The 17,922-nt window shown below is 38.3% G+C and overlaps 1 protein-coding gene across 6 annotated transcripts in view; it reads left to right on the forward strand.

Annotated features, from left to right (window-relative positions):
* Positions 1-17,922, forward strand: part of fgf11a (fibroblast growth factor 11a) — a 196,894-nt gene continuing 178,972 nt past the window's right edge. For 2 of the 6 annotated variants that reach the window (XM_073906523.1, XM_073906527.1), the window contains exons 1-3: positions 1-93; positions 3,726-3,772; positions 5,911-6,019. The gene's annotated coding sequence lies outside the window, so the exon portion shown is untranslated. Of the gene's footprint in view, positions 94-3,725; positions 3,773-5,910; positions 6,020-6,436; positions 6,499-17,922 lie in introns of all 6 variants that reach the window. The other 4 variants (XM_073906524.1, XM_073906525.1, XM_073906522.1 and 1 more) reach the window with 3 other exon arrangements.

The following is a 17,922-nucleotide window of genomic DNA, read 5'->3' on the forward strand; positions in this document are numbered from 1 at the left end:
AGTGTTAAGGCCAGTTGGCCCTCCAGAACCAAGTATGGGCACCCCTGCTTTAATGTTTGAGCTACAATGGAACATGCACATTCACTAAATCAGGTAATTTTCATTCTCCTTTTTATTTTTGATTGTACCAGAACATTTCAGAGGTCCCCGTTCAAAGCCATATCCCAGTAGAATTTCAAAAACAGTTTAAACAGCTAAACTCTCATTTAAATAGTGTTGCATAAATGTTGTTTTATGGTTATATAGCATTACATGTTTATACTTTGCGCTGTGGCAGCCAATGTGCATTTGCCTCATGCATTTGCCTCACTGGTATTTCATTGGAGCTTCTTTTACAGTGAATGGTTCTTTTTTTTTTGTAAGGTGAGACCTATTTGCTATTGCACATATATATTTAAGTATATTTTTGACAACTAAAACTACAATGTATTAGGGATGGGAAGATTAACCGATATGTATCGATACGCGGTCATGCGCGTGCACGATGCGAGTGCATCGGTTGAGCAGCAGAGGATGAATGAAATTTTGGAAGCAAATCGAGATGCATCGGTTTTTGCGAGATGCATCGGTTTTTCCGAGATACAGCTTATTTTTTTAATATAGAATGTATTTTTTATTTATTAACAAGTGTTGTCAACCTGTTTTTGGCGCATAATTTAATCGACCTACATAAAGTAAGCCTTAGCAACGGATTTGCGGATGTGTACACTCACACTACAACTCAGTGTATCAGGTGTGCGGATGAAGCTAGTGGTGCGCCCTCAGAAAGCGAGAGAAGCAAAACAAACATTTTATTTCCCACTGAGTTTTAAATCTAAAGTATGGCAACATTATGGATTTAAGGATGGACGACTTGACAGGACAGATGCAATTTGCAAAATGTGCCGCGCATCTATAAAATACGCGGGCAGTACGAGTAATCTGATATCTCACTTGAAGCGGCGCCACGGTGTTGTTGTGAAAGCATCTTCCAGTGTTCCTACATCACCGGCTTTCGCACTGCTTGAACTTTAGCTACCAGCTCCAAAAGTAGTGAGAAAAGCACTGCAAGTTTTTTTTTCCATGCGCAAAAGTTTTGTGCGCTCTATGCCAATAACGGATGTTATTGCATTGTTCATCTGCAGGGCCGGAGCAAGCTGAACTGCTGCTCTAGGCAGAGGACGATCACGCCGCCCTCAACCCCAATGTGAAAACGAAAGTGACCGGTTATGAAAATGAAGTGACGTGTCGCGGACCTCTATTCTGCCGCCCTATGCGCGGATATAACTGAGGACGCGCGGGTGTCGCGGACCTCTATTCTTCCGCCCTATGCGCGGATATAACTGAGGACGCGCGGGTGTCGCGGACCTCTATTCTGCCACCCTATGCGCGGATATAACTGGGTGTTGCGGACGCCGCCCTCTCTATACTGCCGCACTAGGCGGTTTTAAACACCTCCTCCTGTTAATTTTTATTTAATTATAATAATAATAATAATATTAATAATAATAATGATAAAAATAATGGGTGTCACGGTGGCACAGTGGGTAGTTTGACCACCTCACAGCAAGAAGATTGCTGGTTTGTTATATTTTTATTACCCTGTTGTTTACAGTGATAGTGATGTTTCAAAGCAGCATAACACTGCTAGTTCACGACCTTAAGTTTTGAATAATCAGTGGCAAAATATATCTTTGTAAAACTTGTTTTCATAGTTAAAGTTAAATCACAATTCTTGTTGTGCAATGCTCAACCTTTATGTTGAAAGAGTGCAAATATATATAATTTAATATATATTGCACTTATACATTCTGTTTATCTTGAAAATCCTTAAATAATATGTGCTATATGTTCTAAAATGGCCCTGTACTGTAAACTGACACTCTGGCTCTGAGAGAAAAGCCAGTTTGTAAAAAAAAAGTCTTGGTTTTGCTTGGTTAATAAATAATCAAACTCATTCAATGGCACAGCATCCTCTTTCACATCATCTCATAAACTTGATTTAATTAGTTAGTGCTGAATTATCGCATTGTATCGTGATATGGGTGTGAATCGTATCGTGTTGCATCGCAATATGTCATAAATGTATCGCTAATATATCGGATCGTATTCTTTGTATCGAGATGCGTATCGGATCGGCATTATAGCTTAGATGCCCAACCCTACAATGTATGTGTCAAAATTATACAGTTTTCTATATGCATGTATGACGAAATTCATGTTCTATGAATGTATTTTGTATATTACTACTGTCAAACATTTTTGATTAGACAAAGCAATTTTAGTCTGTATTTTGTTAACCCTCGTATTCTAGATTTTTTTTAATAGTTAAGTATGGATCAATTGAGAGTTTATTTATTAATGTATAAATCTTTATTTTAAAAATAATACACTCATGACTAGTTATATGCCTCAGGTTACTTTTTTCCAATGATGTTTGAAGCTAAATATTGTTATGTCTCCTTTAAAAAGATTTTCCTGGCATTTCATTGGCTGTTTGATGTATGCACATTTTCTTTTTAATTATTCCTAACACTGCCACTCACAAGCACAGGCCATTTAATTACTGATATTTTCCTGTAGCAGTTTTTAAGCTTCTTGCCAACTACACCCTGAACAGCTTTCAGGACTACATAGCTTTTAGCTCTGCAGCAAATTTCCTTAAAATCTCTTGCAATTTAGAGACATTGTTTAGACCTGCCATATCTCCTTATGCTGACAGCAGGCCATTAGCACTTTTTTTTCCCATGTCTGGCCGCAGAGCGCCAGCTTTGTTACCTGTTCCAGGTAAATGGGACTGGGCCAGAACTGAGCCTTGGGCATTCAGAGTAATTAGGCCACTGTGTAACCTTACCTCACCTCACCACACAGAGATCAGACTGCACGGCCAATATTAGCCTACTTCATTTTCATCTGCTCCATTTGTATTTGAATAGTTTCCGTGTCATTCTAACTCTGAGCGGATTTCACTATTAGCTATACAGTGGTTTTAAAAATAAGATTTCCATTTGGATTAATAATATAACGATACTTAATCATACTAACTAGGTAAAAAAAGTTAAACAATAATGAACTTGATCAAACGTGACAATAAAAGTGTTTAAAGGGTTATAAGAGGTTTTGTTTTTAACTTCATGAATCAGTGTCTACAAATAAATATATTTTTTATTTCATTACTTTATATGTTGAGTTTTACACACAAAATAAACGTTGATAAGCAATGTTTTTATTTATTTATTTATTGCATTGAAAACAATATAAAATATTCCTAGAGCAGCACATTTAGATTAGAATAATTGCTAAAGGTTCATGTGACACTGAAGACTGGAGTGATGATGAATGCAACCCAGGCAGGCTCATTTTGATTACGTACCCATATATAGCCTACTGTACATTTCTGGAGTGTACCAAATACATACCTTGGTACTTTGCAGTTTTTGTTTTCGCAAATCCGCCAGAGGCCCCTGTGTATGCTTTTTCAGATCTCAAATTTCTCTCAAGTGCCATTCGTGCCTGCTCTTCTCGTGTAAATCCACCAGAAGCCGCTGTCGACTGACTGACCAACCGATCCCCCTCCATCACTCACTCATTCACTCACTCACTTCCCTAAACCCAATCGACAGTGTTTTGAAAAGCACTCTAGAAAAAGAAAAGCCCTCGCGGCAGCCTGATTTTTTTTTTTTACCACATTTTTAGATTTTACCATATCCTTACCCTGTTATTTACATGTTTATTTTATATTTTAGCTTTTGTTTTTGTCTTATCTGCTTTGTGGAACCATCCTTCACCAGGGGTCCGTTCTTCGTACCTTGCTTAAATGATCTAAGATTATTTGGCAGATCCCGGATCTTTTAATCTTGATAACTGATCTCTCACTAATTTGGTTCTTCAAACGAGTTCGCGGATCAGATTAGAATGTCTGGATAAACTGATCTGAGATCGCTGCGTGTGTTGTAAAGGACAGATCTATCGATCCCAATGACTGTAAAAAATATGGACGACGCGACAGCCCTTTTTCCCATTGAACGCCTTGAGGGCAAAACGCCTGCTTGACGGGCACAAACTGTCGCAAAAGACTGCTGAAATTGGAGCCAGACATGCGCAGAAGGATTGTCTGATGGAGCCAGAGGAGGAGCCGCGAAAATGAGCAGAGTCGAGCTTCCAATCAAACGCTTTATGTAAAATCAACTACGCCCCCCGAACTTCTCAGCATGCGTTTGCTGTCATATCAACACAAATGGATGTAATAACGTTAACAAATATGAGGGTTTTATATATTCAATCGCGCCAGCTCCAGGCCGCAGCGCATAACTTACTCGCGGCGTCGCGGGCTGATTCCGGCTCGCATGCGGCAGCGCCTGCTCGCTCGGCCGCCGCATCTGGCTCGATTGACTCGGGCTGGAATTGGGTAGTGAGTCCAGGCATCCGGAGTAGGTCCAGCAGAGGTAACATTAGTCAGTCTGAGCTCTAAGGGATAAGTCTCCGGCAGGCGAGAATCTAGCCGGAACTGTGTTTTGCTATCTGGGTGGCTAGGCGTGTATCAGCAAACTAATAAAGCCGGAAAAAAGCCCTGAACTTAGCGAATAAACAGTGTTCCACCAGGATCATGTATGTCAGAAACTATAGTTTACTGCTGAACTCATTTTGTCATGGTAAAATAACACAGAAATCGAATAATAACATTTCAGTCTACTTCAGTCTCCTGCCGAAGCTCAGACGCCGCGCTTTGAGAAACTGTCAATCACAGCTGTCAATCACGATGACACGCCCAGCATTAAATTACTGCTAAAAACAAACTGTTTACAAAAATGAAGATCTGCACCTATTTCAGCACAATAACCAGTGCCTTAATCGACCAGAATTATCTTTCGGGACATTTTATTGCAAGTGTAATATTTTTTTTTATTTGGGCTCAAGTCTCCTTCATTAACACGGAGGAGGCGGGCTTTATGACTTGTACTGCAGCCAGCCCCCAGGGGGCGATCTAACGGCCGAAACCCTCACTCAAACGTAGGCTTGCGGCACACTTGATCGATCCTCGAAATCATGATCAGCAATGCAACGATTGGATGACGGCACAGCAGCGTAATGACATCATCTGATTAATATTCAATTATCCATGTGAGCAAAATTACGTCAAATTAGCAGTAAACTGCTTGTTAAATATGACACGCAATAACCTTCCACATTTGATGTGAGCTGCAGGCTTTCCACTTTCATGTGTCAAGTGTATTCATCATGTATTTCAATGCAAATCAGTGTATTTAGTTCCACATTTAGAAAAGATTTCCTTTATTATAGTAGCCATTTTGTAATCGGTGTAAAGAATAACTGGTTGTTTACAAAAGTGTTTTCATATTGGTAAAGGTGTCTGCAACTTTTGTGAAGCATCAAATCACCGGCATATTAACTATCAAAACATGTTTATGACTGCTGAAATGATTGCTTTAAAAAAGTCACATATTGTGCATTTCTATTATACACAATTTGTACTAAAGCGATCTAAAAAGTTCATATCAATAAGCTTTCTCTTTGCACCACCAGGTGGCAATCTTTGTAGCCTACTTTTATTTCGAGGTTGCAGATTGCATACGTTTTATTAAAATGTATAACTTAATTTATTAATGACTATAACTTTATATATATAGTTAAAAAATATGTACAATTTCCCTAACTTTATATAACTACTACTGTAAGAAAATATCAGAATTCGGAACATACTTTCTGTATTATCTTTGCTTGAACTAAGCCAATCTAATCCTGTTTATATGAATTAAACCTGCTCCCGATCAGGTTTGACCTAGCAGAACTGTTGCTATGACAACAACTCTCGGATCAGCTTTGAAGAACGAAACGATCCTGGATCATGTCAAATCGTCAATATCCAAATCCAGCTAACTGAGTAATCCACGTACGAAGAACGGACCCCAGACTTGAACCCCGTTGTCACAATCAACTCCACTCTGCATCTCAAATCATCTAATGTATGCGACGAGCCACTGGACAAACCGGTAACAGCAGAGAAGCTGTCCACATGAAGGTAAGCAGTCAGCTGATAAGCACGAAAGGAATGGCGTCATACTGCCCTGTTGCATTCGTTTTAAAGATAAAATGCAGCAATAGTACATTTGTCTACATAATTCACGATCTCCTGAAAACGTTTTTAGAATGAGCCTTTGTTGCAACGAATGGTCACAAATGAAGATATTCTAAAGAATGTTGGTAACCAGCTGCCTTTAACATCCATAGTATAAAAAAAAAAAAGTCAGCAGCTATGTTTTCATCCAAATATGTGAATTAAATGATGTACAAACTTGGAATGTTGCATAAAACAATTGTAGTTCTGGGAAGTAATAATACCAAACCACTTTGAGAGACGGTGGCTTTATTTGGTAAATGTTTCCATTGTAGTCTATGCACATTTGACCATATTTTATGCATGTTTGTATGCACACAGGGTGTCTGCAGGGTCTTAAGGAGTTGATAAATTAATGTAGAGAAATTGAAGGCCCTTAAAAGGTATTATAAAGTCTTAAATGCTATTTTACAAAGTATCACATTTTGTATTATTTATTGATTTATAACATGTATACCCAACAAACACATCTACATTGTAGCGATGTCTGTACGACATTATATTTTTCCAAAGGCAACATCGAGCTTTTGTGTAAAAATGCCACACAGATGTATATAAGCTAAACTTTTTTTTATTATATATTTCCCATTTAAGTACAGTACTCATCAAATTGTAAGCAGTATAACAGTATAAAATGTTTAGATTATATCAAATAATTAACTGAAATTTATAATATAACTGAAAGGGTAGGCTAAATTAAAATGTCAATCGAGAAAGTAAGTTGAAGCTCTGGATTGGAAAATACAGCAGACCAGGGAGCACAGCCATAGACCAGGCACAGTTGTTGGCGCGGAGAAAGCAGTCAGAGAAAGAAATCCAACCGAGAATCCAGTTCAGAGATGGATCCACAGCAGCCACAAGTAAAATAGGCAGTGAAAAAGAGAGATCAGAGCTTGACACAACCGGACTACACAAATGACCACTGATGACTTATTTCACAAGAAGAAAAAAAGCAGGGGTGACGCGGTGGCGCAGTAGGTTGCTCATAGCAAGAAGGTCGCTGGTTCGAGCCTCAGCAGGGGCAGTTGGTGTTTCTATGAGGAGTTTGCATGTTCTCCTCACGTTTGCGTGGATTTCCTCCGGTTGCTCCGCTTCTCCCACAGTTCAAAGACATGCGGTACAGGTGAATTGGTTAGGCTAAATTGTCCGTAGTGTATTAGTGTGAATGAGTGTGTATAAATGTTTCCTAGAGATGGGTTGCAGCTGGAAATGCATCCGCTGCATAAAACATATGCTGGATTAGTTGGCAGTTCATTCCACTGTGGTGACCCCGGATTAATAAAGGGACTAAGCCGAAAATAAAACGAATGAATGAATGAATGAATGAAATGAAGCCATACTCTTCTTTGTTGTTGTTGAATGAGACGCTGAATGGTCTGTTGAAATTTAAACTGATTCATTGATGATAAATAAATGTTGTACAGTTGTCGTCCATGCACAACCTAAAGCAACGGCCGTTTAAATCGCAACCTTATGACACCGTCGTGTCAACCTTCAGCAACAATGTAGTTCCTCAACCTTTTTACAAGGTTGGTATACAATGTTGTAGGAAGGTTATTACGTTGAGGCAATGTTGTGTGTTTGTTGGGTAGTTGTATGCTAAAGTTTGCCTAAATTAAATCTGCGAAAATTGGGATGCTGTGTAGTTTATAAAATCGTGCTAGTATATAATCCTGCTAGATTTGACATTACGTTGCTTTGTTTACTGCAGTGACCAAGGCAACAGCGTTATTTCTGCAGTTCTATAGGCGAATATCACCTGCTTGATTAACATTTTTCTTCAGTAAATGAATGTTTTAGTTTTGGATCAGTTTCTTACAGTCTGTTTTAGTAAATATAATTCAAGTTAAATTGTCGCCAATGTTACCAGTTGAAACCGAAAGTGTTTATGAGGCCTTAATGTAAAAAAAGTCTAAAACAGTCTTAAACTGTATTAAATTCACTCCCCGATTTCTGTATATACCCTGTGCACAGCTTTACATTTCTATTAAGCGTTTTTTTATGCCCTCCCCCTGCTATGCACTGAACCACATCTACTGTACTTCACATGCTATTTTATCATTTGACTTTCATCATGTTAGATGGAGATACTTGTGTTTTTCCACCTCCACATCAACATTCCTCTCTTTTCCCTCCCTCAACAAGTAATTCACTAATTTCATCCATCCATCTTTCATCCTTTTCTATTTCCACATGCCCTCCCTTCATCTGTCTCTCTCTTTCAGTTTTGCCCCTGTGCACTTCCACTGCTCTACATTTATCTCCATTAGAGATGTGCATGTATTCAGTGAGGGTCTGAGAGAGAGGGAGAGAGAGTTCATTGCTGTCTTTCTCTGTTTTCGAAAAAACAAAGACACAACCAGGCTGAGAGGCTTTCTTCCAGAGACTTGACTTTCTTCTATTATATTGTCTTCTGGTTCGCCTTTGTAACCTTATTTAGCTTTGTTTGGCTTCTTCTACCCTCTCAGTGATCTGTACTGAAGTTTTTTATCATTGTTTCACAGTTGCCATTAGATTTTTAGGCGGTTCGACCACAAGTTTTTTTTTTTTTCGTTGTTGTTTCTGTTTCTTTTGTTGGAGATATTAATCACTGTCCTTCAGTTTTCTCCAGAGAGCATTGTGTTGGTATTGCTTTCTGTGCATGTGCAGGTCTTGTTTCTTAAATGTTCATGAGCAAAAGAGTGGCTAAGAAAAGTTTAAGCGATCATGGACTGCTCCACAAGATAAGCATCTTAATTACGCTGCCTTCTAAAACGAAAGCTTCTAAAAAAAAAAAAAATCTCATGCTAAATGCTGTCAGCTCAATAGGAAAAATGGCTAAGGCTAATCAAGGCTATCAATAACAATAATAGTAATAATAACAACAATTAAAAGAAATTGTGGTTAGCACTGTCATCTCACAGCAAGAAAGTTGCTGGTTTGAGTCCCAGCTGGGCCTTTCTGTGTGGAGTTTTCATGTTCTCCCTGTGTTTGCCTGGCTTTCCTCCGGGTGCTCCGGTTTCCCCTAGTCAGTGCTTACTTTGAGCCAGATCTTGTTCCGGGAAATGTCAGATATTTGTATTTTGCATTCCAGTTTTTATATTAACTGATCTGGCATTACTTTTGCTTGGTGTGTGTGTGTGCATGCTTGAGAGAGAGAGAGAGTGTGAATGATTCAGAGTGAAAAACAGCAAGCAAGCTGTGTGGATTGTGTGTGTGCACACATAAAGGTAGTCACTTTCGACCTATCAGCTTTCTTACATTTACAATCACTCTCAATGGTGGGTGATTATTGTTTCGCGTGTGAAAATAAATAATGGCATAGTGGCCTACATAAATAATAGCTGTATTTTCAAAATGCCAGAGGCGGTCATGCATATATTATTATTATTTTTTTTTTTTAAACCACGTGTAAATCTGATAATGAGCCTGATCAAGAGAGATCTTGAGAAGATGAAACTCCGCGAATATATCAGGATAACGGGAAGCAAAAGCAAAGCAATCTTAAGTTAGCCGAAAAACCTGACGGAAGAGGTAACCGTAGGCTCTTCTTGAAGATTAGACAGAGTGAGTCATTTTCGCTTGGCACATAATAGTGAAGTGAACTGAATGTCAGTGGTGTTAGTAAACTGGATATCGATGTTTCATATGATTTATGTTTGTAGCTACATGTTTGTTTGTTTTTTTTAACCAATGTTGACCCATAACATTATATTCTATTGCACAAAATAATTAAAGACCATTCAGAAATTTTATATTTTTTTTCTGTATAAACCATTTAATAATGCCATGTTCAAGGAAAACTGAAATTGCGTGGTGGATGTCAGTCGGGGTAACTTTTATTTCCCTGTTTTTTTTCTAGTAATTATCCATTTACAAACTAAGCACTGACCACTGTCTAAAGACATGCACTATAGGTGACCTGAATAAGCTAAATTGGCCCTAGTGTATGCGTGTGAATGCGAGAGTGTATGGATGTTTCCTAGTGCTGGGTTGCAGCTGGAAGGGTGTCCACTGTGTAAAACATATGCTGGATAAGTTGGCGGTTCATTCTGCTGTGGCGATCCCTTATAAATGAAGAAACTAACCCAAAAGAAAATGAATGACGAACAATTACATTTTAATAAAAGAAACTGATGATAAAATGTGAAAACTAATATTAAAATAGACAATTATATTTTATTAAATTAATTATACAATTAAATGATATTCAGATTTTTCTCAAAGATGTCACTTGAATTTGTATTTGAATTTGTGTAAAACACTTTTTTTTTGGTTGTTCTGCAAACATCTGATGACATTTCTTGCCAATTTTAAATAAAAATGTTTTCAGTTTGTAAAGTTAAACTTAAAGTTAACAATTGGTCAATTTACAACAAATGAAAATCTTTGCTATTTTGATTATTAAATTGGCTTGAGAAAACCAAAATACTGTTATACTACATAAACGTATTGTACTTCAGTCTTCTTCTTTCGGACTAATTTCTATATGCATCTCCTCCTAGACAGTTCATATACAACCACAAAATTTACACCAAATCTCCAAACTGGTCTGACTCGGGTTGCTATGTCTTTTCCAACTGATCCGACATACAGTTTTCCTAAAACTGACCTGGAAAATTCAGAAAAGTCCCATTGACTTAACATTGGACCAAACTTAATGACTTCATAACTTCCGCCAGACTGTCATACAGACTTAAAGTTGGGCTCATTTAGCTCAGACCACCAATCTGCCAATCACTGATGACCTTTCAACTTACTAGCCACAACCTCTTACGTCACCTTTCAACTGTCCCATAGACTTTCATTGTAACAAACTGTCATTGACTTTACATTGGACATACTAACATACTAATCCTTACTAAAAAATACTAACGGCATGCTAATCATACTAGCAACATGCTAATTCATACTATGAACACCTTAGCAACCTCCTAGAAACACCTTAGTAACCACCTAGAACATCCTAGCTACGTCTTAGCAATCACCTAGAACAGCCTAGCAACCACTTAGAACCTTAGTGACCGCCTAGCAACGCCTTAGCAACCATCTAGAGCACCCTAGCAGCCACCTAGAATCACCTTAGCAACCACCTAGTAACAACTTAGCAACCACTCAGAACACCCTAGCAAGCACCTAGAAATATCTTAGCAACCACATAAAAACATCCTAGCAACACCTTAACAACCAGTCAAAAAAACCTTGCAACCGCATAGCAACACCTTCGCAACCACTTAGAACACCTTACCAGTCACCCAGCAACACCTTAACAACTAGTCAAAACACTTTATCAATGCCTTAGCAACCATTCAGAACACCCTAGCAACCACTTATCAACACCTTAGCAACCAGTCAACACCCCCTATCAACTGCCTTGCGAGAAACATGCCAATTCAGACAAGAAACATGTGAAGTTTATTTATAAACTATTTTCAAGAAGATCACGTGATTATGATTGAACACGCCTGGTTCTGCATTAACTATGTCTGATCCACCAATCAGACAATTTCTTTCCCACTATAAAGAGCCAGGTTTTCTCACTACAGTCATCTTCAATTTAAAGAATCCCCCCCTTCCACGCCTTCTCTTCCACCTTTTCCTTCATAGGGTGGCACGGTGGCTCAGTGATTAACACTGTTGCCTCACAGCAAGAACGACACCAGTTCTAGTCCTTAAGCAGGCCGGCTGTTGTTTCTGCACAAAGTTAGCATGTTCTGCCTGTGCTTGCGTGGGTTTCCCCCGGGTTTTCCGGTTGCCTCCCACATTCCAAAAACATGCACTACAAGTTAATTAATCAATCTAAGTTTAGCACAATAGTCAAACTCACATCCAGCAGCAAATCTCTTCATAACAATCATTTTCTGTCATCAGCTCTTATCAAAAAGGGGAAGTTCTCGAGATCTACCTGAGCTCAAAGCTGCCCTCTCGCCCTGTTAACAGGAGGGAGCCCAGGGTACAAGGACCTTTCGAGCTCAGGGTTCTCTCCCTGACAGCATGCCAAACTTGCTTATAATCAATCATCAGCTAAGTGTGAACTCTTGAAATGTAGTTATCTGTCTGCCAACTGTTTCTAACTTCTTAACTACTTCAATGATTTAAACTTTGAAACTACCACAAACTGTTACACTAGGCTTTATCAAGCCTCCATAAAGTTTGCTTCCGAACTTTTCTAGTTATACAAATTGTCATTAAAATGCTATAAATGACCTTGATTTTATTAGAAAAATTCTAAGAAATGTTGAGAGCTACAAACCCATACCTAATCCTGAACATTCAGAGATATTTCCAAATATGTCCATGCACAACACCCACTCATTCATTCATTTATAAAACTCAAGCAACTATTTTCCCTTAGAATGTACATTTTATATATATATATATATAAAAAAACATTGATGTAATGTTCACTAGGCTATAAAACAGAACTATGTGTGTGTGTTTACACTCTGAAAAACACTTGCCTATCTTGTATTATCCAGTTTTACATTTAACCAGCTGCTGTAGGCCCTGATTGGTGGTCAGAGGTCATGTGATGGAGATAAGATAAGAAAAGGATGGGAGGCATTACTGATGAGCATAGTGACGTGGATCATTTCTTCCACTGAATGCAATTAAAGTTTATTGATCGGGATGTTACTCCATCTCTCGCTATCCTGAGATCCACTGTTTTAGGATTCTCTCTCTCTCTCTCTCTCTCTCTCTCTCTCTCTTTCTCTCTTTCTTGTTCTCTGATTGCTTGCTTTTGGCAGTCTCATCTCTTCCCATTGTTTTCCTAGGGGACAAAATGGGACTTATTTGAATTACATCTCCTCTGTTTTTCTACTGCCTGGCCATTTCGATCATTATCACTGTCAGCCCATCTGTAGTTACTAAGTTCATTTGCTCAGTTGCTGGATAAACTCATACCTTGTCTTATCTGTATCTCTCCAGCACTGACTGATGCAGCTCTCCAGCATTTTCTCCTGGATTTTCCATTATAGTCAATGTGTGAGACGCTCTTTATATGGCATCGTCATTTCATAGAGCTACATTTATTCAGGCTATATCCATAGAATAATTAAATGTGCGCTCAGTCATTTTTGTTTCTGTCATGCATGGCTTGGAGTTACAGTACTCTGGCACTGAAATGACGTGGATTTAATATTATGGAAAATTTAGTGTGAATGGATCATTCACAGTTTAGAAATGTGCTGCGTCATAATTTGCGTACTATCTATTGTAAATAGTATTCAAAATACAATTAGTTGAATGTTAAAACACGCACTAAATATTTAATTAAAATAATGAAGGAAAAACAAGTTTTAAAGGTGTATATGGTTATTTAGTGATTCATCCTGTACGAGTTACCGTAATTCCTACTGTACGTGTTAGTTAGACTGTAAAAAAAGTTGGCTTAACTTAGAATTTTAAGGCAACTTGCTGTAGAGCATTTTTTTTTTGTTAACTCAAGTTAACAAGTCAAGTGCAGTACTTGAGTTTAGTCAACTTAAAAAATAGCTTTGCAGCTTGCCTCTGTGTTTACACCAGATGGCGTATTCGCTCGTAAATAGACATGTGAACATTTTGAGTTTACTTGCTTCATTCGCGCGTCAAATCCGCTTCACAATGGACGCGGATTCACTTGATGGGCAGGGCTTCTGTTTGCCCGGTGACTCTAGCTTTGTTGCTGAATGGCTGACATGGATTTGATTGAGAAAATAACTGTTTATGTGCTTTATGAAGGATGAAAAACAGTGTTGATTCATTTGGAGCCATGTCTGAGTCCACTAGATCCATTCTGAGGTGCACTCAGCTTTGTAAACATATGAACTCCTCCAGAAACTATACCTGGATGATTGAGGCTTTCAGTGGTGCTTCTGACTGAGTCGATCCCAGTTTGATGAACTGTTGTCCGTATCAGAGGGGGTTTTCCTCCTGGACACCAACAACAGGTGGTGTCCATAATCAAGCCCCCACAAGAGCAATCTCCTGATTGGTTAAGCGCTCAACTCAAGCCTCTTCATTCGTGCGTAGTGCACTGCAGGGTGTCTATACGTGTCTTTGCATTGACTTAACATGTAAATCACTGGTGCTTGATGCTTCTTCTGCGTCTGGTGTGAAGGTAGCATTTTTTTTTTAAAGTGTAAAAACTGGAAGTGCAGATATGAGTGTTCTCTAATAGCTAATATTACCTACAATACATTTAGTGTGGGACATGAATGCAGTTAGAATTACACTACCTGATAAAAGTCTTGTCGTCGATTTCAGTTTTAAGAGCAACAAATAATAACGACTTCTAGTTGATCATTTAGAAAGGTGGCAGAAGGTAGGTTTTTCAGATGATTCATCTGTTGAACTGCATCTCAATCATCACAAATACTGCAGAAGACCTATTGGAACCTGAATGGACCCAAGATTCTCACAGAAATTAGTCAAGTTTGGTAAAGGAAAAATCATGGTTTGGGGTTACATTCGGTTTGGGGCAAGTGCAAGAGATCTGCAGAGTGGATGGCAACATCAACAGCCTGAGGTATCTAGAAAGTTGTGCAGCTCATTGCATTACAAACTACAGGAGAGGGCAGATTTACCAGATGTCATATTGGACAAGATTATGCCTTGTTTTTTGCTTAAAGGTAAAGACCCCACCTAGTGTTTGTTTTGCAAATTTCATATTACTGTAAAACCCATTCAATTAAACTGTCCTGCTTTTTTATGACTGAAGTAGTTTTTTTTTTAATGAAATAAACTCACTCAAAGAGATATTCAGCAAAGTGTCATCTGGAAAGAAATTTCATATTTTTATCATATAATAGCATTAGATGTTATCTAATTTATTTCATTTATTTGTTTGTAGTTTTTAATTGTATATTTATTAATTAAATATTTTTGCCATGAGAATAGCCGTTTTTGTTGACATGGCATTAAATCAAAATATATGATATGTTGAACATTCGCCCATTCCCACCTTTTCCTTCATAAATGAGTGTGAGTTTGATCTACAATTACAATAGTATCACACATATTTACTGCCTAAACTCAAAACACTGGCAAAGAAACTCGACACAGTGGAACGAAGAAAACCCACTGACAGCTAGTATTTCCAAAGTATTATTGCCAGAACAGCACAGACACCACACGGAAGTATAAATGCTCACAATGGCTTCAGATACGGTGCATCCGGAAAGTATTCTCTGGTCTGATGAGACTAAAATTGAACTCTTGAGTGATTTACCAGGCGTTACATTTGCAGAAAATCAGGCACCTCTCATCACCAGGCTAATACCATCCCTACAGTGAAGCATGGTGGTGGCAGCATCATGCTGTTAGGATGTTTTTTAGCCGCAGGAACTGGAAGACTAGTCAGGATAGAGGGAAAGATAAATGCAGCAATGTACAGAGACATCCTTAATAAAAACCTGCTTCAGAGTGCTCTTGACCTCAGACTGGGGCGACGGTTCATCTTCCAGCAGGACAATGACCCAAAGCACATAACCAAAATATCAATGGAGTGGCTTCACAACAACTTAGTGACTGTCCTTGAGTGGCCCAGCCAGAGCCCAGACCTAAACCTTTTTGAACATTTCTGGAGAAATCTGAAAATGGCTGTACACCTTCACTTCCCATTTAACCTGATAGAGCTTGAGAGGTACTGGAAAGAGGAATGGGCCAAAATTCCCAAAGACAGGTGTACCAAGCTTGTGGCATCATATTTAAAAGGATTGAAACTGTAATTGCTGCCAAAGTGTTGAGCAAAGGCTGTACATAACACGTATATACATTTGGACTTGTCAGGTTTTATATTTTTATTAAATTTGCAACAATTTCAAAAATTATTTTTTCACATTGTCATTATGGGGTATTTTGTGAAGAATTTTGTGGCAATAATTGAATTGAATCCTTTTTGGAATAAGGCTGTAACATAAAAATGAGGAAAAAGTGAAGCGCTATGAATACTTTCCGGATACACTGTACATGTAAGGGATGTACCATGTAGTACATCAATCACCGACCCAGAAGTATAAATCAGGCTTAAGGCCCAGATTAACTAACCACTTGCACTAAATGCAAACTCTTTTGTGGTTTAAAAACTGCTGAAAAGGTAGGACAGAGTTATTTTTGCGGCTGACATTATCGCTTACACATTTGAAGAAGTTCACCTTTTAAATTAATCACACAATGTGATTTACCAAGGTTTGGAGATGTCAGTTTCCTGGTATTTAGTGCAGTCGTTTCATTTATTACAGCCACACAGGCGATGTTTGGACAGTGTGGTTTGAATGTAAAGTTTGGGGCTGTGTGTCTGTACTGCTCATTAGTTCCTGCTTGCTTGAGTGTGAGTTTAAAACTTCATTGTCCTCCCGAGGAGAGGCTGCTGAGACATGAAGCGTCAGCCTCTGCCTTCTGTTGCTCCCATCGCCTGAATCACAGCAGAGAAAACCCATCGCACGCACACAACATTTGCCTTCTGCTGACTAGATGAAGACCAGGGAATACTGCTCTTACCCACCACAAACGCTTACATTCACACATTTCATTTTTATTAAGTTCCGAGGGACTCCAGTGAATACTGTGACACACATTTCAGTGATTACAGTCTCTATTGGTGTTAATTAAGTTGCAGTTTTAATTACTTTCTGATTCTGAGACTTTAAGATCTTTAAAGAGAGAATATCTTGAATATCTGAATTGACTTTTTCCATGTTAAAGTGATACCATCCCTGGAGTCCGTATTGGAACTAACAACCATAAGATATTCAAATTTCTGGTGGTTGTGGATGCCAAAATTTAACCATTTAAAACATGGTAGGAACGTAAAAGAAATGTATTGTATTCCGCTGTTTTTGAAGTATATATATCTACACAAGCTAACTTTGTTACTCAGGCAAAAACACAACCTTAGGCATCTGTGAATGAGAAAGTCGTCAAGTCGAGCTTTATTGTCATTCTGTTACATGTGTGAACATACAGAAGAACGGCATACTGTGTCTTGCAGGACAATGGTGCTACTGTACATAGATTAATCATAAATACAAACAAAACACTGGCCATAAGAGCTATTTAAAAAAAAAAAACCTATGCATAACTAACATATACTACTGTATATTGTCATACGGTGAACCATTGCTCATCACAAAAAACTTATCCAAGCAGACAAACATACTAATTTACAGAAGATGCTCAGTGTCTACTACAACTACTAAATATCTTTAATGGTAACCAGTGTGTGTAGAATAACAAATCACAAATACTCAAATTAATGTAATTGAGTATTTTTTTCTCAACAATTGTAATTTACTAAGTAGTTTTACAAATGTGTACTTGTACTTTTTCCTTTTTTTGCGCTGTATTGGTACTTTTACTCCACTACTTTCCTTCAGTCTGCAGGCACTACTTTCTTTTTTATTGTCTATGGGGATTGGCTAAAGTAGAATTATCAGTCTGATCAAATCACATAGAAATTGTATAGCATCATTCTAAACTACCTCACGACATGGGTGCTTCATAAATGCAGTAAAGCATTTGGAAGCATTAAAAGTGTCCTAGAAGATGTCCAAATCGTTACATGACCCAGAGACCGTTTAGACCAGGGGTGTCCAAACTCGGTCCTGGAGGGCCAGTGTCTTGGGAATTTTAGCTCTAGCTGGTTCAGGTGTGTTTGATTATGGTTAATCAAGCTCTTCCTAGATATACTACAAACTTGATGGCAAGTGTGTTGAAGCAAGTTGGAGATAACCCTCCAGGACCGAGTTTGGACACGCCTGGATTAGACTGTATGTCAGTGATGAGAAGATGATGGATGTTTACTGTATGATGACTGAAATGCCCTTAATCACTATAGCACTACAGAA

The sequence above is a fragment of the Danio rerio genome, chromosome 7 (assembly GCF_049306965.1).
Source record: "Danio rerio strain Tuebingen ecotype United States chromosome 7, GRCz12tu, whole genome shotgun sequence".
NCBI lineage: Eukaryota > Metazoa > Chordata > Actinopteri > Cypriniformes > Danionidae > Danio > Danio rerio.